Raw genomic sequence first — 22,683 nt, 5'->3', positions numbered from 1 at the left:
TCTTAGTTTTAATTGTGTCTTTTAGAGTACAAACTGTTCATGAAAAAGATAATTATAAGTGAATAACACTGTTTCAGTCATTCCCCAGACTATCTGTACATCCGCACTGAATTTGCTATATAGTTTTGGCCAGATTTCTGTGGCTAGATCCACAGCACTGCTGGGAGGGCTATGCTGGTGATGATACAAGATTTTCTAGCCATGGAGCCAGACAGTGAGAATCACATTCTAGCCCAGAGAAAGCACCTCAAATCCCAGTTCTGGGAGCTCATTAATTATTTATGCAAAGTGAAAGAGGTCCACCAGAAGTTTACCTGCACAGAGAGGAGGAGAACCAGAAAACATGGGATTAATCCCACTGAGAAGGACAGAACTGAATCTGAGTTTCCTGTGCCCTGGGAGAAAATCCTCACCACACAGTTACTGGCTTAAAGGCTTCTGCCTCCAAGATTGCAACTCTAACTCACCACCTTTTTCAGTCTCACATACCCACAAAATGTATTTTACTACAGATCCAATGGAACACGCCATGCAGAAATACAACTCTGATTTCAATGTGAAACAGTTCCATTTTAAAATGTCTTTGTCCTCATTACTATTCAGATAGTCCTATTTGGTCCATTTTCAAAGATTTATTTGGTGATTGAGAAGTAAATAATCACTTGTTCATTCATAATGTAATAAACCTACAAATAAACCAAAAAGGTTTCTTAAAGACGAATTTTGCAAGAGGAATAAATAGGCAGATAAAACAGAACTGTTATCTCCTTATACCTTATTGAAGATACCAGACACCTGCAAGTAGAGTCCAGAGAAAATTTTACCCTTTTCAGTAACTGCTTTGAGTGTTATTCTTTTTAATCTGCTAATGAAGGAGCTGTATTGTTCCTCGATTTTGCAGAGTTCCTCTGGGCATCATAATGACAGATCAATCTCACAAATATAACCTTCAATTTTACATGAAATGAGGATATGGCATCATTTCCGCTCTTGGTTGTGCTGATAGTATCCATAATCAGCAAAGTGATTTCCAAAGAGAACAGAAGACAGAGAGCTTGTAATGAGAAACATGCAGAATCCACAGATAAAAACAAGAAATGAATGGGCAATGTGTGTGGTAAAATATGCTTGGGTCTCAAGCAAGATGTACCATGTACTTGAGAAATGACATATGGCACTTGTCTACAACCCTGGCTGGCTAAATGCCCAGTGCAATGTGGATTATACATATTGCTTCACACCAGTGAAAAGACCCTTCTGCATATTATAAACATATTCATATTGACTCCTTACTGATGAGACAGGAGACAGTGACAAGGAAAAATAATTTTAGAGAGGAGAACAGTGGGTTGCAGTACAATTGGTGCAACATTTTATGCAATATATTACATTGTCTATCTGCATAGTTTACCTTGAGACATGTCCAAATATTAACAGTTTCTAATGTCATGCTCTCTATAAAAATATGTATTACCAAATAAACAAAATTCCTTTCTATATATTGTGCAGGAGTGATTGATTGTTAAAATATTTCTTATTGGATACAAGACGAGGTGCCATAGCACCTGGGCAGGCCCACAGACCAGCCTTCCTCAAATTTTCTGCAGTGTGAAAAGAAAAAAATAGCCCAGTATAGCTATCATTAATTTAAACCAGAGCTGCTGCAGCAAAAAAAGAAAAACCCTGTTGCTCCCTGCTTCTTCCTGATGTTTATTTCATTTTCAAAATTGATCTATTCAGAGCTATCTACATGGCTGCAGCCATATGCCAGCCTTGACCTCAGATCAGAGGACTCCTGTCTGCATCTCCGAAGCTGATTATGGGCCAAGCACACTTGAACTCCATTTTATACTACATGCTTTTGTTTAGGATATGCTCATTGTATGTTTTATGTTTTGAAGATTTCCTTCAGTAACTTCTGGGGACATTGTGGTGCTTCAGCTGCAGCAGCAGGATACAAGCTCCCAGCTCTGCTTGTTTGCTGAAAAAACCCTTCCATCATCTCCTCCCAACACCACCATTTCCTTCGCTATAATTATGCTATTCAGTTCTTACTACCAAGTGCTAGAATTACAGAAATAGCTCATTTGAAATGTGCAGACTGCTTGCTCGTAAAACATTTGGCTCTGCCCTTGCAGGAATAAAGCTGTTTTATACTGTAAATAAGGAGTAGGTTGCGATGCCACATGGCTGCTCATTATCACTACATGAAACCAGCTACAAAAAAAATCACATGCCCCATGAGTTCACTCCGAAATGGATGGGGCTCAGTTTCCCTGACTCTCCCATTTCTGCAGCTCAACATGTGTGATTGTGGGACACCCAGCAAGATAGCAGGACAGATGTCTGCCACTTGTCAACAGGAACCAATCAGGAAGGTCACTGGATTTTCATCCAAATTTCTTCAACTGCTTTCATGAACCGTATCCTCTGACTTTCATTACATATGCACTTGCAGCCTTTGCTGCTTGTCTGCTGCTCCTGGTATACATCTGGGTGTTGTCAGGGTCCATAAATCTGTCTGAGTACTGCCAACTGTTACCCATATGAATTCCAAAACACGACATCATTAGATTTAGATGTATCAGAAAAAGAATCTGATCCTATTTCCAGAAAAGTCTACCTAATTTCTTTCATGGATATCAAAGGAAATAGATCACCTGGAGAAGCCAATAATCTTTTTGTAAACATGCATTTGAAGTCACTTTTTTTTTTTAAGGAAGTCCCAGTTCCTTAGTTCTACCTTATTGTGGCTTTAAAAAAAAAAACAAAGCAATGAATAGCAATTTATATCTTTGATGCACTGGGTAGCTATGACTGATCTGAGTTCTCACTGCTTTGCTGGGAGGTTGTTAATTTCCTTAATCCCATTCTGCAGACAGAGAAACCAAGGCACAAAATGGGTTACTTTTATCATGTGTATTCAATTTGTTAAATTTCTCAAGATTTGTTCATTCATTACACTCTTGAGACTTCAGTCCTTCGTTAAATCTTACGTTATTTTTTCTTTCAGCATCTTCAGAAATATTTTGAGGTTTTCTAATTAGTTCTTGAACTGAAATAATCTCACAAATGCACCAGTGCATCTTCATCTGATGAATCCATTTCCAAAATGCCCATGAGCAGCAGGCACTGAACAAGAGATGATAAATAAAACTTTCCATTGATGGAGAAAATTTAGTTGATGTCTTAAAACACTTTACAAATATGGACACATGAAATGTTCCTCTTTTTAGAGATGGGGAAACCAAGGCACAAACAGGTTAAAAAAATTAGACAAACAAGCAGCAAAATGTGGAAGAAAGCCCAGATTTCTTGATTTTCATCCCATTAGTCATTCAATGCACTAAATCAGAACAGCCAGACTGAATTCTGATCTGGCTCTTAAATGCTTATGCATATGCAGAAGCATTTGAAATTTTCAGGCCTTTTTAATAAATTTGAATAAACAAGTAGTATATAAAAAGCCACCTTTTATAGTGATACAGCTAATACCACTCTCTATTACAGATCACATTTGAGAATTCCTATCAGTATTATTTCAAATGAACAAACAGTAAGAGGACCACTTGAAGCAGTGCACACTATGCTGTGAAGCTTTTAAACCATGATTTACCTCTTTCTTCTTCATGGTCCCAAATGAATAATCTTAGTATTGAGATCAAGCAAATGATTGATCACCTGTATGTATAACACATTGCAGATTCAATGCACACACACACAAGCATGCACACACATGCAAAACCAAGGACCATGCCAGTTTCCAGATGAAGAACTATCAGTTCAATGAAGACTCACACTAATACAAAAGCTGCACGTGCCTTGGATGTTTCCAGATACCTGAGTTCAATTGACGTATTAACCAGGTCTTTTACAATGCCATTTTATTTTTCCTTTCCCACTGAATCGAGAACAGAACAGATGGTTCAGGCAAGTGACTGCTGCTGATTCTAGCTTCACTTGTTATTGAAAGACCCAGCTATCTGAACTTTATGCAAGGACTGTGAGAAATGTGGATGGCTGCTTCCTTGTGTGATGGGCTTACTGGTCCCAGTTTGTATCAGACGAACGGATGTTTGCTGTTAGATTGCTTTCTTTTTATTAATTCTGTGAAACTCTGCCATTTTGAGACAACATAATACATGAGACAATATTGAGAGATTTTAATCACAGACACTGCAGATGTCCACCTTTCAAATGGATAAATGATAAACACAAAAACCACTTATTGTATCTTGCACATAGGCACTGCATATTCTAAAACTCTTAGCCAAATGGTAATAAATATAGGAAATCTAAGAAGCCTTTTTTCAAGCCTGACAGTTGCAAGTGTATATAAAATTTTATTTCTTTATGGCCAATTAATGTTTACTAGGCAAACAGCAGCTGAACGTAGGCCCTGTTCATCCTTTCTAATATTAGATTTGTTTTTATTGCTGTATGAAAAGCATTTAACTGCTATATTTTTAAAATTCTGTTAACACAACTCTGGAACATTGTGACAAATTCTAGGAAAAAGACAAATCGCAACTAATAATAATATGTGATAAAATGTTACAAAAAATTTTGTCAAAAAAAATTTTAGTTTTGGGAGAAGGGGTCTTCCAAAATCAAATCATGAAATCTGAAGCCATAACAAATATCTGGAAATTCATGACTTGCAGTCCAAATAAGCTAATTAGAAGCAAATTCTTTTTTTTTTTTTTTTTTTAACTTGAATATTGCTGACCTCTTTTGTACCCAATTACCATGATATAATAGTCATGCTCATTCAGGATGTGACAGGAAGTCCTCATTGAGACAGATCCTGGGCTATTACATTTATGTCAACAAAGTTAGTGTGACTTGGGATAGAGGAGGGAGTGACACACACTGCGCAAAGTGAGGCAGTCATCTGGAGTACCATCTTAGCTGCATGAACCATTCAGACCATCTTGGAAAGAGTGAAAGGACCTAGAAAAATCCACACAACAGTTTCACCTCCACCTCTGCATTGACCAGAAATATGACATACAACTTGAAGTGCATGTCAGTCAAATCCAATCTTTTCTTCACTGTCACTTATGAAAAAATGACTTTCCTGCTAGTTCTGGTAACTCTTGACATTGCCGAAGCTCTTGGTTGAACCTGTTGCTCCTTGCAGAAAAGCAGAAGGAAGAAAAGCTGTTCCTGGTCCACAAACGGCATCAAAGATATGACCCTGTGTTTAAGCTGTTTGTTCCTCACCTTAAGTTTAGTGCCATTTCTAGCTGTGTCTGTGTATGAAATTGTGCTAGATTTACCCAAATAAAAAAAATGTACCTTAAGTATTAGGTGGTAGCATGTTAGATTATATATGTATGTATATAAAAATACCCACTGTTGTTTGTGTCTAAGCATCGCTGAAAATTAGTAGACAAAATTCAGCCAAATCAGGTGACATTTTTTCCTCTGTGTCCTTGTGATTACAGGAATATGACTATTTGAGTAGGAGGTGTCTTCTGACTACTGATTTTTTTACACTTAGAGCTGAATACCATCAAAATACAGAATCCAAACTGAAATATCATTGCTGTACTTTAGCCCACAAAACTTTGGGGTGTTCAAGACTAAGACTCGGATATTGTGAATGCAGATTCACCTGTGTAAGAGGCTTGAACCTGCCTAGTAGGAGAGCTGCATTCACAGATCCTAGCTTTCTGACTTCAGAGAAGCAGAAAAATCTCATCAGAAATTTTCTATGCAGCAAAATCTGCTCTCCTCTGTCAACTTGACAGCTATCAGGCAGGCATGGATGTCCTCCCAAATGACCAGCCAAAGATCAAGACAGTCAATAACTCCAGCTGTTTCCTCACTGTCAGCAACAGCCTGTTGTGACTGACTCCAGGATGCCCCTTGGGCATTAAAAGCTCAAACTTTTGTGGATGGCATAAATTAAGGAAAAACTCAGCATAAATTAAAGAGCACTGAAGTGAAAAGTATGCAGAGGAACGAGCTGGGATGGGGTGTCAGCATGTGGATGAACTAAGAATGAATTTTGAAATGAGCCATTGCTACATTTTATGCAGATACACAAGTTAAAACTGGGCCCAGCCCTGCAGGACAAACTGTTTTTCTGTCCTACAGGGAGATCTCTCTGCCTATAAAGCATGAAAGAGCATTCCCAAATGGGCTTTCTGTTGACCTTTCTGGCAAAAAGAAATACCAGGTTGCATTTCACATTTTATTCAGAAAACCCAACCTGGTGTGAGTTGGAAATGGGACTGAGAGCAAGCAGCAGGGTGCAGCAGTGGCCGGCAGCTCCCTGTGGCATGGGCCGCCCCAGGGTGGCAGGGCAGGGCCCGGCAGCCCGGGCCCGTCCCACCACCCCGGCCAGGAGCAGGGCACCGGGGGCACCAGGGCCAGGAGCAGGGCACCGGGGGCACCAGGGCCAGCCCCAGGGCCCCGGGCATCGGGCGCCTCCCTGGGCAGTGGGGACAGGCCAAGGCAGGGCCGGGCAGGGCAGGGCCCGTGGCCCGGCAGGGCAGGGCGCTGGGGAGCCGGAGACTGGCCCTGCTGCAGCATCACTGGGGCAGGGGCTGACGGCCCTGGGAGGCCGACATGGGCTGTGGGTAGGGTGGGGGAGACCCCACATTGGGCAGGGTGGGGCCTGTAAGGCCTGTCAGTGCCCTGACGAAGGGCTCGTCATCCGTGTCTGCCTGTTGCTAAATCCAGCGGTCGGTGTTGGGGAGCAGGAAACGCGGGGCACTGTGTGTTTAACTGAGGAGCTCAGACATCGGGACCCCCGATCCGGGTTGTTCAGAGCTTCATCCAACCAATTCCTCTATCAGGCAAACATGCAGTTCAAGTTCAAATCATGGCAATGATGAAAGCAACTGAGCTGGGATGTCAAAAAGGCCACTAAACTATCCAAAACAACATTTAAGGAGTGGATGCTAAATATGTAGTTGTTATGTAACGTCTATCGTATGCTTCCTTCCTCACGGCAAGGAGATTTCCACCTCGCCATTACCCTTGTCCAAGGCCAGGACAAACCCACCGTGCTGCAGCTAGTGGATAATTTCAAATTCCTTGACTTTAAAATTTAATGAACCACCTACTCTTTCACAACGATAATTGTTTTCCACGTATTGCTTATTCATAAAATATGTATCTAATCCTGACTCTTCACTTCCTATTTACTCCAGTAAATAGATCCTCTGTTCTGCACAGGCAGCCCTGTCACCATGCTTTAAGTCTGGGGACATGTGCAGAAACCTTTGTACAATAATTATGGAAAGTTAGTGGGGTAGAAGGAAATGTTATCAGCCATTATCTCTTGCTCCAGAGGATGTGAGGAGAATATAAATAAATCCAGACACTGCAAATGCTTTGCTGCAAGCTAGGCGATTAAAGTATTTCAGATTCCTACAAGTCTATTTAAAGCAACTTAAATCTTTTTGATGGCCAGTAGTTCACTACAGCCTAGCTGCTTGCACAGGCTAAGCTTCCCTAACACGCTGCACAAAGTCCACCGGAAAATGGCTTCAGCTCCTGACGAATATTAATACAGATGAGACATTAGGTTATAGATAGGTCTTCAGAAAATGTTTTAGGCTACTTTTATTAACTTTAGAGATACACAAGCTCCCTTAAAAGGCTTAGTACTGTTTCTTAGGCTCATATACTTCAACCTTCATTCACATTGGTAAGACTCCCACGTTCAGAGCAGTGGCAAGTCAGAAGCTGGTTTTGCAACAGCTTGTAGAGCTACGGAACAATTTAACTCTCTCTCTCTCAGTCAAGAAGTACTGCCCAGCATTTGCTGACAATATTGAAAATAGCAGCTCTACCACAGCGTGATTGGCCAGTGTATGTGCAGGCTATTTGGAAGGCTATGGAGTGCTTTCACTCTCTGGGTGCCTGAAGCTGCTCACAGCCACTGAGAAGTGAACTCAGCTTACACGCTGCCATGGAAGAAGCCTGGTGGTAGCAAGGGAGGGGAGAGGAAAGGGAATGGGAGTGGATGGAAGGGAAGAATATTGCTTGCTTATATCAGTTTAGCCGCATCTAAGAAACCAGTAGAGAAAAAATTAATACCTTGCATTTTACAGCACATTTGTCGTCCCTCTGCCCTGGGATAGAGTACAGAGTCATCCATCATCTGGGATAAATCTAAGGAAAAAACTATTATCTCAAAACCAAAAAAACAGACACATCATTGCCTAAAGAAGTCTGGTCAGTAATTGGAGTTATGCAGGAGAACAGCTTCTGCATACTGCTTTAGCAGAGGCTGGAGAAGTAGGAGAATTCAAGAGGGGGAATGACAACAGTGTTAGAGAATGCAGCAGAGGAACAAACTGATGAGATTCCACCTTGGGAAAAACCTAGAAAGTCTAGAAAAAAAGTTCTGGGGCAAAACGCTATTTGAATAACTTGGAACAAGAGCAAAGACTAATTCAGAGAAACACTGTGTTGTAGATATCTTTTGTAAATAAACATAATTGCATCAAAGATGTCAGACTCCAGTAAGCTGCAAAAATATTGATAATGCTTGAAAGCTTTACAATCCCAAATGATTCCAGTGCACTTTAGAAAATCAGAAGTAACTTCATCTAACGAGCATGTTGCTCCCACAGAGATGGAAGGCAACAGCCCATTTAACAGCTCACAGTGCCACTCCACAAGGCATTGCATGGTAGGGAAAACCACGGTGTGATCCATTGAAATCATGGGAAGTGTAGATAAGCAGGGCAGAATTACACAAATTAGAAATGGGCCCACACATCAAGGTAGTGGCCCTTTTCTTAGGGAAAGAGAGGTAAAGTCCTTGTGCTCATCAGGAGCCTGCCATTACTGACCTCACCTACCTTGTATCAGTATTCTGGAGAATTGGTACTACACTGGTTAGAGAAAAAGCTACGACGTTAGTTTTAGCAGTATCCTACATTTTCTTTAAGTACATCTTAATCAAATGCTAAACATCAAATGCTGACCCTGTTTACCTAGAGATATCTAACAAAAATCTAGGCCCAGCGAACATACCTCAGTCCACTTAATGCATGTTGAAAGAGGGCAGGAAAAGCCAGGTAAGCAGTTGTAATTTTGATACAGATAGTGCAGGCTTTTTATACTGATTTCCAAAGAGAAAAAACTTATTTCATTTTTTTTTTAATTACATAAATAAAGAATGAAAGACAGAATACCGGGAAGTAACATTTTCCCACAACAAAAATAAATAAGGTATTAGATATTATTACCACCTTGAACATATCAAGACAACAGGTACTATCTGTCCCCACTGGGGGAGATTTTTGAGCATCTCCTTCCTGGGAAAGAATGTTGGGCCTCTAACAGTAAAAACAACGATTAGACCTTTTTCCCCCAATTACCTGTTTATGTGTTTGAGAGGATATGTTGCAACAACAGGCAACCCCAAAAACGCAGTGTTTTAAAACAGGACAAGCAAGTCCTCCCCTTTCAGTTGTCCAGCATTATTTTCTTGATATTTTTTATTAAAAAACAGGAAAAGCATAGTAGAAAAAAACCCCGAATTTCTAACCTATAAACAAGTTTTCTTCCTTGTTTTTGCATTTGTGTCAAAAAGAACTTGAGGACAAAATATTTTCCACATTCCTATTTCATGTCTGTTTAAATGCTCTGTCAAAATTATTTCAGCTTGTGCTGCAAAGAGAATCTGAAGAACAAATTTTTATTCTACACTCATTGTTTTCCTTCCTTTCAACTGAAGTTCTTATCAGCTTGTGTTATACATAAAAAAGAACCAAAAACTTGAAGACATGCTCTGTGGTGAAAAATCTCACACTGCTTCCCGACGTGTTCAAGGCTAATCAGCTAATAACAGCTACGAAATAAAAATGAACTCTAGAAGTTCTAAAGCGAGGGGAAAACAACCAAGTCAGATAATCCTAAGAGGTTTGGTTCTTTTCAAGTAACAATAACCATTTAAAGCCTTTTTTTTTTTTTAACATTTTCCTGGGAAATTTAGTGATAACTAAGGGGATACAGGGTATATATATACAAAGGATATTTTGGTGGTCAGTTGCTATTTAATGTTCCCTTCTCTTAGCACATGAGAACTGTGAATCCACTATGAGTGGCAGCAATGGCATCAGATTTAACTCATTAAATGTACTTTTTTAAGTACAAGTTGACTTTGAAATTTGTGAGCAAGGAAGTAGTACATTTCACTTACAAAATTAAGTATCTGTATGCTTAATAGAACTGTTATGGTTTCATTACATACCACTTGCACAGCCTTGGGGACTTCATTTTGAGGAGCATTATCCATGATGAACAATATAGATCTATGGAGAACTGATGGGCTCCAGTCAGGAAGAGACAGAATGCACATTGTTCAAGTTTTCTGCAGCTGATTTTCAATAGCCAGTGGAGACCCATACTCCAATGTTTTCATTAGCAATATTATTACATAGCATATTTTGCCCATTGTATTTAATCTAACCGTGTCCAAAACCCTTGCCTTCATTTTGCTAGTCTCCAGTCACAGCCCAGGGATATCAGAGTACCATCACAATTAGCTGAAAGTGCACAGCCACTGGAGAGTGGAGACTGTTTGGAGTCTGGGAAGAGCATTTCAGTGTCAGCACAAGGCAGTTTTGACAGAGGCACACAAATAATTTGACAGCATTTCACTAAGCAGTATTAGCAGCCATAGCTAAACTCCTGGAAGATAAGCAAGCATAACTACAAGAAAAGTCAACAATCTACAAAAGCAGAAATTTATCAAGAGCAGTGAGACGTTATATTACTTAAATCAAGACAGCCTTACTCACAGAACCAGGTGACTCTGACCAGCTTCAGCATAAGCTCTAGATATTGAGCTAAAACTCACAATGAATGTTTTCATTAATGTGCTGTTTTCTAAGTTCATGTAAACATTCTTTTCCTTTCCTACAATACCTTACTCTTTATGTCCACACTTCTCCCATGTTAACTCCCAACTTAGCTTTCCTTCCACAATGTGTAACCTTGGCAATCAGACTGAATCTTTCAGCACGCAACCTTGGTATTTGTCTTAAGCCTTTACAGTGTGGTAACTTTTATATCTTCTGCACTAGCTAAACATTTTAACGCATAGTAGGGTTGGGGTTCAGTATAATAAAAAAGGCCAAACAATCTGAGGTAGCTCAGAAAAGCAAATACACTCAAATCAGAGAAATGCAAAAGGCTTCAGATTTCTTCCTGTATTTTTTTTTTAATTTGATCTTTCAAGTTTTTTATGATTAGCTGCAAGAATTATTTCAATTGAGGTGCCAGCTGTTCTAAGAAGCTCAGCTGAGTCCCATCTGGCCTAAACTATAGGGCAGTCTGATATTATCAGCTGCTTTGAGCAGTGAGCTAAGACACAGCTGGTTTGAAATTCAGAGCTAGGACACACCAGACCATGAGCTGTGTCGAATGTCAGTCTGCCTCAAGTGCATTTGCAAAGCACGAGGCAAAATTGAGTGTCTGAATAAAAAACAAATGCCCTCAGAATTGACAATATCTATCATAACATGAGTCCTGGAATGCCTTTTTATATTTGCAAGAAGCTATGTAGCGATCACCACATCGATGCAATTTACTATGTACCAATCACCACATCAGGCTAGCTGAGAACTTCTCTTCTCTACTGCTTCTGTATTTTCAGAGGTAGCAGCCACAACACTTAAACTCATCTGAGAATTAGCAGAATTGGACATCATTAACACTTACTGCTCACGTCTCAGTCATACAAGTATTTTCAGCTGCTAGGAAAGGTTCACTCTAAATAATGCTAGCAGCATAATATATTCCTTGTGAGGTGTATTGTGCAGTCTGGAAGTATTTATTTTTTATCAAACAACTCATTTTCCACAAAAAAAATATCACTTTGCTTTGTGTCAGTCATACAGTGTTTCCCTGACAGTCTGAGCTATCTGTATAAACTAATATACTCAGTCTGACTTTATCACTGTCCATATGGCTATAACCTTACTTCTGTTTGTTACTCTATACCTCCGATGACATCAAAAGAGCTCAGCCTTTGGCTCATGGACTGTGTACAGCCTGTAAGGAGAACTAACCCAACTGAGCCTGCTCTCCATTGCCATAGCTTTCCAGAGTGCCCTGTCCCCGGCCCTTGACACCATCCTGTCCTGCCAAGCTGCACAGCACAAGCGTACATATGTATTCCATTCTCTTGTCACCTCCAGGACTGAGAGAGTGTCAGCAGTGCGAGGCGGTGGCATTCACCTCTCCCTAGCCACCAGAATAAGCCATAGGGTCTGCTCTTCCAAGATTCCTGACTGGATCCAGCTGGATCATGTAATTCATTTGGAAGAGCTGAATGCTGTGCCTCAGTGTCTGCTGTGAAATCTGAGAAGACTGAGGGACTATTGACAACAGCATAACTCTGCATTAGCAGGAGAATGAAGACAGCCTGCCAAACACTACTGATTTGCTAATGATGCTTATCTGCTGTAACCATCAGGGAGAATTGGAAGTGGCAGAGTGGAGAGAAGATAAACCTCAGGGAAATCAGTTTGAAACAAACGTCTAGATTTGGCCAAAGGAATAGGAAGACTCTAATTTGTGGAAGACTCTTATTACAATCAGAAGTTCTCTCAAATAAGACACCAAAACTTAGAGGTGATTTGGCAGGTTTTGGCCATGGGTTGTCTTTAAAGCTGTACATCTCATGCACTGTATCTACTAGCAAAATGGTTTGAATTTAAAAGAGCTTTTACAAAGATGTGCAAAACTTAATGAAACTTTTCTAGTCTTTGAAAGATGCAATTATTAATCAGAGATAATTATTATTTATGGGATAATCATTATTTATGAGATAGTTATTAATTATCTATGAGGGTGGGGATGGAGGTGGTCTGTGGGAGTATGTCCTTAACCTAGCTGGGGAGTCAGCACAGCTCTTGGGGCTGAGGACCTCTGGACTGTGGGGCTCCACACGCCCAGAGGAAAGCAAATGAGCAAATGCTTTGCCGTGCCAAAATAAGACACAGAGTTCGTTGTGGGTCAGATCCTGTGACTGCTTCATTGCTGTGGTTGAGTTCAGCAGTAGAGTGAACCTCCAGAATAGGGATCTTACACAGATTATAACAAGTTATAGTTACAGTCTATTCAAGTTAAGAAATAACAAATAGCAGGATAGATTTCCAAAGATAATTCATACGTAAAAATCAGAATATACATCTATTGGGCCTAAGCTCTATTGTTTCCAACAAAGCATTTTCCACTATTTTGACAGTTCTCACTGATTGATTTGGACTTTCTTCACCTGAGAAAATTCACCACTTAGCTAGAAACAAAAAACCCGAGTTGTCCAGGAAAAGGGAACACAGTTTATCTATAAACCAGGCCTAACAGATTATCAGGGATAACTAGGGCGTATAGAAAAAGTTTTACAGTTCTGCCATCTGGTACCACAGTCCTAGTGATCTGCATTCCCCATGGACATGGCCTTAGGGCAGCATGCTTGTTCCTTGATATGGATCTCCTACATGCACTTTTGTACTGCAGAAGGCTAGAAAGGCTTTCTTTGCCAGATCTCTGTTCCCAACGTGTCTTCAATAGCATTGCTGTAATGGAGTATTATCTGATGTTCTTGCCATGTTAGATGTATTCAGACTGTTTTTTATCTCCTCTTTCTTTTTTCCTGTTCCCACGGATGTTGTACATTTTTGAAACGCTATTATTAAAGTAGCAGTTGGCTGCAAAAAATTTGGTGAAATCTTATTTTAGTGTTATATGCAGTCTGTCAAAATCCACATTCTTCTGAAATGGAATTGATTTGCTACAATTTCTTTTTTATAGAATAAAACTGGAAAAAAATCAGCCAGTGTTGAAATATCCTTTTGACATTTTTTGAGTAGAATACAGCAGTGTTATATATTGAAACAATAGGAGGTTATCCCTCTGCAGAGGAGAGAGAAAACGTATTGCAAATGCTCAATATCAAGAACATCAAAAGCTTGCTAATGACCTAAAAATCAAAAATTAGTTGTTTAAAAATGGAAACACAGACACTCACTGAACATAACTTAAAGTGATTTGCAGATAACGTCAGAAAAATCTGAGGCATAAAATGAGCTGCAACCAGCAAAGAACATAAAAGGCAATGAGAAAACCTTTTATAAATACATTCAGGATAAAAGATGGAGAGCATTGCATTGGTCTTAAGCAGGAATGGTGAAAAATGTATGAAGGAATATAAAAGCACAAAGTGTTCAGTGCCTGAGCCTTCATAAAAAGAGTAGCTGTGACCAGATTCTTAATGCATTTCAGTGGTCTGGAACACCGGCTAGAATTAGGAGAGAACAGATAGCAAATATTTAGCTGGGACACGTATGAATGATAATGGAGCCTGCTGAAATTCACCTTAGAAGATTAAGAAATAATTGAAACAATCTGAACTACTTTGAGGACACAGAGAGAACTGACGAGAACAACTATAGTGCTCTTCCACAGAAAGGGAAAAGGAGAAGCTGGAAAAGTGTAGGCTAGTCAGCTTAAGTTTAATAGCTGGAAAGATATCACAACAAAATGTGAAACAATAGGTATCTAGAGACATAAACATGATAAGAAACAGCCAGCTTGTATTTATCAAAATAAAGTGTGTTAAACAAAGCTAACTTCTTTCCAAGTGAATAACTTGACTTTTCAGAATGACTTGCCTTTTTGGGTGGAGGAAGGTAGTAGAGGAAATGGATGTTCAGTTTAGTGAAGTTGTTGCAGTCTCAGACAACCTTCTCCACAGGCAAACTCAGGGAATGTAGCCTCTATTATATCACCATAAAACAAGCCTGTCAGCTGTGGAAAAGGCCTGCTCAAAGAATAGTCAATAGTATTCTTATTCCAGTTTGAGATTGCGCCAGCTTTTGGAGTACTGAAATCCTTCACAGTGTGGAGCTTCTGTTCTCAACACACCTGTAATGGGAAGGGGTGATTTCTAGCCAGCAGCGAGAGCCGCCTTGTGCAGAGGAAGTGTGCCAGACAATACCTGCGCGTATCACAGGACAAACTGATGGAACTCGAGGCAGACAGTTAGTCTGGAAGGACTAAAACATCTCTGTGGGAGAGCCGCCACTAAGCCAGTTCTCTGCCTATGCAGGGTGACTGGTGCTGTCAGGGCAGAGGGAAGTAGCCATGACTGACTTCCAGTGACCCTGATTGTCAGTGACTGTCAATGCAATTAGCAGTTTTATCTCCATCTATAAACCAAAGTACCCCTAGGAAACAGTGGTTAGTATTGCACTATATCACTGTGGCATCTGGCAATGCTTGAGTTTCTCTTCCCTGGTCCCCTTTGGCCTGAAGATCCTATGACATTGGCAGGTGGAAAAAATGCCTGTCTCAGAGGGCACCTCAAAAAAGCACCTTGGTCAGCATGTCAGTAGAAAAGAAGGAGACAAATACCCGCCTCATATCCTTGACTTACAGCAAACAAATTCAATCTGGTTGTGCCGGCCCCGTGATGAATGTCTCCTAACACTTAGTCCCAGATGGGAAAGGCACATGCACATACAAATTCATCCAGCTGGTCTTTACTGTTTGTACTTTAAAGTATCCACAACTTTATCAAAATATTCATCAATTCACAGATTGTACAATAATATATTTATAATAATTCACAGTGACTGAATTGATATGATACTTTCAGGTCATTAACTACAAGTCCTAAATTTTGATATATATGAAATTCCTGTAAAACAGATAATTTGGGAACAAGGAAGGAATTTTTTTGAATACACAACATGCATTATTTTGCACATGTACAGTTGTTTACAAGGAGTATCAACAAGTTACTTATTATTATATTCCTAAGTTACTGATCTTCATCAACTGAGATACATGAACTGAGCAATTAACTCAGCAACTGAGGCATACATGCAGTCCCCTATAGTAACTTTAGCTGACAGACTGACATAGTTAATTGGATGACAGGATTGGATCACATGTTCCTAAGCCCTGTGTTACATCTGGATGTAGTCCACTATATTTTTATACATCTTTCCTAAACTTTTCTAGGCTTCTTTATTAATATATAATACTAGTCCTTTACTAATAGAAGCAGTTTAGATTGTTCCTTTTCTTGTCTTTAAAATCAGGAGATCAAGTAATAGGCTCTGTTCTTACCACGAAGTAAAAATACACCTTTAATAATAAATATTCTGTGACTAAAATGCTTTTTTTTCCTATCAGCTTTCCTACGGGTCATTTTCTTTCAATAAGCAAGGTCAGGGACAGCTACTAGACCATGCAAGACTAATCTCTCCCTCAGGATGGTTTTAAATTATAACTTAACTTATCTGATTTAAGTTCAAGTAGAAACTGATGTATAGGTTCTGCTTGCAGCCTTTGGGGTGTCACAGAAATGACAGGTTATTAGCAAGGTCATTGAGGTTATTAGCAAGAGTCACCTAAGGGCTTGTCTACAGGGGACACTCAAAAAAAGGAGTAAGGTTTCATCCAAAGGCAAACAGCACAAAGGCAGAATGCCTGTAATTAACAACCAGTTCAGACAAAGGTTTAATGGCAGGTGACTGCCCCATGTCAAACAGCAAGTGTTATGACATCTTTGGCTTCTTAGATTCCTGCTCTCATCTTGATGAGGGTGGAGAGCACGGAAGGGGGGAATCTTCATCACAAGTTCAAACTACAGCCCATATTCGTTACCTTTGAGTCAACAGCATGGTGTTTTACGAAATTTACTTCTGCATCCCCCATCAAAGTAGTGCCACCTACATTAGCAAAACAACTTTACATAAAGTATGATTTGTTCTGTGGGGCTTGCAGGGGAAGAAGAGTAATGACAGGAGTCTAAAATTGCCATGCCAAGTTATCATCCAGCCAAAGCCATTCTTAGCTAGAAAGGAACTCCAGTGGAAGAGGCAGTAGCTCAGCAGAAAGATATTAGAAAGCAGTCAGGAGGTCAAGGGGAAAGGGAAAAAGAAGCCTCTGGTTTTGTCCACTTCCAGCATTCTGAAGAAATCTTCTCCGGTATCTCCTCCCTCATTCATTGGTAGCAATGACAGAAATGCTAACGTAAAAAGAGTTTGTGAGTGTTTGTACTACAGTTTAAGTTGATAAAGTTGAGTAGCTTTTTTCCACCATGCTGCGTACTTACTGCATGTCAAGGTAATAGAGAGATGCAGCCCGAGGCACTACAGAGTTCACTATTGTTGATATCACTGCTAAGACCTCATTAGGGATGACTTGCCGCTCAGAAATTTGCTAGTGTAGATGTGTGCCTGATCTCTGGATTCAACAGACTCATCGGTCATTCCTCTGTAGCACTTCTCTTTGTCCACCCAGCCTCAGCTGCCTTTTATGACTGACTGAAATGTCAATTAATTCTTTCATCGACTTTAAGACAAGAGGGACTCTGGTCTACTCTTTACAATATTGCAAGGTCCTGGCATTTGCCAATTTGTGTGGAGCAAGCTACACTAGAATTTATGTTTGAAATATATGCTATGTATATAATAACCTCAAGGACAGCGTTTTGAATAGTTCTCCTGAACTAATTAGTTGACTGGCTTTCTAAAGCTTAATAATTTTATTGTCACAGATAATAATTTGGAATGCAGCTATCAATCAGTGTAATTATATCCTTCACTAAATTTTCCATAGGTAAGCCTTATCAAGATAATAGGTCTGATCATCCTTTGCATTAGCTGGCATTGTTGCATTGCTATTGTGCTTTGTAAGCCTCAGGAAAAAGCAAAACCTGGTTTGGTCAAACATCTCTCCATGTCTGCGAGGTTTCCTCTTCCCTGTTTTCTCACCATCACTCTTTGCTATCACAAAAGTCTTTGGTGCTAACTCCAATATATCACAAACCTTCTCATGCTTCTTTCAGGACAAAAACTACCAGCTAGCATTAGAAAACACAATTTCACACTGAAGGATCAGAAAAGGTAGGCAAAGAAATGTTCTGAGGGATTGGGGGGGGTCTGAACACACCTAAAAATTAGAGAAAGTTGAGAGGCAATATTAAGTGAAGCAGGAATGATTGTGCATGGGAGCGTAATGAATTAATTAAGAACCATACAATAACCTTGATTTACCCAGAAAACAGCAGTTTAACTGATTAAATAATTTTTATTGGAGATCTTTAGGAACCCAAACAATTTTAGAAGTTGTCTGCAGCTTTGACAAAACCACATCTCAGAAATTCAGGGCATGTGATAACCAAAGATGAGCACTCTGTCTAGAACAGAACTTAGTACCTTTCCACTATGATGTTACAGGCTAAAAAGCAGTACCTTTTAACTTACCCTTAAAAGTCAAGCTTGTGCAGAACTTACAGCGTAATTCCTGCTCTTAGTCTTGCACTTCACTGACATTGAGTGTCAATACAGTTCCTTCTATGCGTACGCTTTTTATGGATGGACTGATGGACTTGTCACCACTGAAAGCCAAATGCTGAAGTCCTTACTTAGCATCTAGCCAACATTTCCTCAGGATGAAGTCAGTGGAAGTTTTGAGGTAGGTATGAGTAAAATGCTGACTGAGGATGCTGCCACAGAGCACTGAACCAAGAGGCATAGCTGAACGAAGTAGGTCTCAAATTCTAGTAACTCAGTCCCACTGGACTTTAATTTTACCTACTCAGTTACATTACTTTAATTCAATTGCCATTAAATAACTGATACTGATGTCCTTTTGAATTAAGCAAATATGGCATAAATTTTATGACACAAAACAATATAGTTGTCACCATAATCTTATTTTAGGATTTTATTTCTAACTTAAACTCTGTAGGCCATGGTGGGCAACTGTATCTACAAGTTTGGGGATTGCTGCTAGCAGAAGAATATAGTTGGTTCAGGGAGGTTTATTAAAAAGCAGCCTTGGTAAATCATTTAGCAGAGCATTGAGGATTAAGCAAACTACTCAGCCTGAATCCACACTGTCTCCATATCTGATGTTTATAGAGGTCTCTGTATTGCCCAGACCTTTAGCAAACTATTTTTAGTGGCTAATTGTCCAGCTGCATTACATCTTCACCTAGATTTGCTTTCTTAGCCAAAAGGAAATTGAACCCCTGAGGAAGCAGAAAAACCAAGCTGAATATTAAGTGACATTGGAAATGCTGGAGTAGTGGGATATAAATGTCTTGAAAAAAAAATGAAAATGAAAAATCATGACAGGAACATCTATTTTTAGGGGGACTTTTTTTTTTTTAAAAAGATTGAACTTGTCTGTGAGAGTGTGTTGAAAAAGCATATCTAAGGGCTTTTGTGGTGGGATAAAGCAACAAAGAGATATAAATTAAAGACCGGCTTTTTAAAAGCAGATTAGAACAGTAAGAGATAAATGCAAATGAAGGGTCGAAGCAGCATGAACCCAAGAGAGCAAGGATGTGTGGAAAGCCCAGGGGAGGATGGAGGAATGGATAAAAGACATGCTGGATCAGAGGCTTGAGCTGTTACAGCTGCATCACTGAGGGCTGGATGAGATACGGGCTCCTGTCAGTGGTGGTTTAGGAGTATTAGGTTTGCCTGAACCAGCCTGACATTTCCTCAGATGTGTTTATCAACTCCGTTTGAGGGCAGCTGGCCCCTGGCACTTTGCAGCTCTGAGGGGAGGAGCAAGAATCGATTCTTCATGATTGATGTTGCTGTGCTTGAATGCAGTCACTAATTCCACTGCATGCTGCACAGCAAGTTCCCCTCATCCCTGAAGCACAGCTGGAGCACAGCCTGTCTGCCCTATATGGGGCTGTATACTGTAACAGCCCCAGTTTATGAGGGACACCTGTAATACTTCAGCAGTCTGCTTTTTCATCAGCTGGCTGGAGGGAAACTAAGCAGACATGCTATCGTGCTAAGCAAGCTATGCAGAATGGGGCAGAGAGATGAAAATCACAGTGAAAGCTAGGCATTAAAAATTCCTGATTCTAATGTCAAGGGTTTATCTGCACAGTTTCTATCAGGTCCAGACTCGGCCCTGTGTTGAGATTTCTTCTCTGCTGCTCAGAACTTGGAATGCGGGCTATTTGTGTTAGTGCTTTAATTATAATAACCTCACAGGCAATGTTTTGAAAAGCTTCACTGAACTCATTGGCTAACTGACATTTTTAAGCTAAACAAACAGCAGTGGTGTTGCAGCATGTCACAGCTAGCACACTGTTTCCAGTTGCATCTCTGTTGCTGCGCTCACTCAGGACTCAAGCTCTCCATCAAACACTAACTCTTTTATCATTCACAAGGCCCACATTTTGGGTTTCACCTTGGCTCAAATCTGGAACAAGCAAACCATTTCACCAAGTGGGAAGCATGAGCCCAGAAGGACCATCTCGGGCTCACAGGCTGTACATTGCACTCGGTGAGCTCAAGCTTCCAAAAACCAGCCATAAGGTACAGTTGGAGCAAAGCATGAGAGGCTCAGTTTGGGCTGAAAAAGCCAGCCCGTGGTGCTGGACACTGACTTGGATGTCAAGCTCCTGAACTCCAGATTGCTGCATTTCCCAGGTATTGGTACCTAACATGGAGTTACAGCTCACTCAGGTATTTCACCACTTCTGAGAATCACATTGATGGCCACACAGAAGTTGCCACAGAGCCTTTGAAATACGGTCTGATTTTTGAAAAAAAGCAGACAACTTTTGCCCTTGGAGTACACAAAGCAGGCAGCAGAGACATACTGCTCAGGCCAGCACCCAGTAGAAATGTTTTCAAGGGGCAACCAGGTGATTTTAGAACAGTCGTGACAGCACTTTCCAGTTTTGTTCCCGCTGTTCTTCTGGTAAGGAGCCTGCAGTTTATTAAACAGTTAATTATAACAACTGAACAAGCTTTTTTCCCCCAATAAATCCAGCCTGGCTAGTTCAAAAAACCTAGTAGACTCAAACAGCCCTTCTTTGCAAGGTGAAGTGAACACTCTGCTGGCACACACACATCTGATTGCCCTGGAGATCTGCTGCACATGCACTGTGATTGTCATTTTTGAAGTTTTATGCTGAATAATGGCTGCTATTATTCATTGAAAGAGGACCCAAATATATCAGCATTTCCACCAACCTCATGGGAGAACAGATCCGCAGAACCAAGGAAACTCATTAAATATAATGAAAAATATAAAAATCATAGGAAAAAAACCCCTTCTGTTCAAAACATAAAGGAAGCAGGGAGAGCTTTCTCATACCTCTTCTTAGTAGCCTGCCAACTGGAGGGGTATGTGACCAAAGGCAGGGCTCTCTGCACTAGAAAGCAAAACTCTTTCTGGTTCACTAAAAACATTTACAATTTAACTGAGTAATAATCAAAAAGCAATGAACAATCTATATTACAAATAACACCCAGAATGATAGCTGGATGCAAATACTGTTGTTTCTTTGCAAATCCAAGATTTAAAAAAACCTTACATATTGAAGATCATCTGGTTTTACTCTTCCAACTATCAGTAGTCTTCATGGAAGCCCACTTCTGCAAGTATGGTAGATATTCTTAACGTAGTCAGTTCCTGGGGATTTTTTTCATCTAGCTTCTAGAATAAAACAAATTACAAGTAGTAACTGCAAGTACCTTGCTGCAGATTAAACATGCACATCCCAAGTTCTTACACAGATAATTCTAAAATGACAAGCCCAAACAAAATGTGATACTCGCATTACTCAATGCTTAAGAAGTTATAAATAGCTGAGGAATTTCCAATCTACAAGGAAGGTCTCTCATAGATTACACTTCAGTGTCTAAAATTTCAGCTTTCTCATGTTATTTGCTTTGCTTTAAAAAACACACAGTGCTTCAATGTAAATTAAGCATAGAAACTCTACATCCTTGTCTTGAGGAAGCCTCTACAGAAGGATGTGGTCGCATTTAAATTATAGTCTTTTTATTGCATAGTTCAACTGTATGGCTTTTCAATGCTGTGTTTTATCAATCTAAAAAAATATTAGCATGTTGACAGACACAGCTGTCTCTATACAGCTGCTACACGCAGTGAGAAATACTCGTCCTTGTGGGTTTGCTCTTTATTAATTTCTATTACAAATGGCTTCTGGTATGGATTAAAGTTCTTGCTGTGGCGATGCGATCAACAGTACCAGTCCTCTGAAGGGAATAAGCAGGCATATTTGTAGCCTCTTGTCAGGAGGGAACGCATCGTTCTCAGATTTGAGACTGTTTACATGTACAGGCACCATGATCATTAGCAAGTCTCACAGATACAGCAAGGGGATTGCAAGCAACAGTGTTCTTGTCCAGAAATAGTCTGTAACTTGGTGACCAAAAGGAACAACTCCTCTGTTTATCTTCAGAAGGAATGAATGTGCTTTACTTGTGAGAAGCCTACACGCAGGGTCTGTCTGAGAGGTAATCAGATATATGCAGATGGGCAGTCAGATACATCCAGTGTTGGGTAGTGTTCTGCTGGCTCTGTTGTCAGCAGAGCAGCCTCTCTGCTTTGAGCAGAGGTTGACACAGTTGATAACAGCCTTTTTTTATCATAAAAGTTCTCCATTTGCAGTGTCTGGATTAATCTGTGTTCATATTAAGGTAAGCTGGAACTGGATAAATTTAGAGAACTAGTCCTAGAGAAGCAGGTAAGAAAGCTGAATTACTTTTTTATTTTACCTAATACTTTAGGATTGTATTTTGAAATTCTATTTAAGCTTCAGCTTGTCCCTAAGACTAGTTCTATTTCCATACTAATTTTTGGTCACCTGAAAGCCAGAAATATTGTAATAATCTGAAG

The sequence above is a fragment of the Haliaeetus albicilla genome, chromosome 5, assembly GCF_947461875.1.
Source record: "Haliaeetus albicilla chromosome 5, bHalAlb1.1, whole genome shotgun sequence".
NCBI lineage: Eukaryota > Metazoa > Chordata > Aves > Accipitriformes > Accipitridae > Haliaeetus > Haliaeetus albicilla.
Note: the sequence above shows the minus strand (reverse complement) of the source record.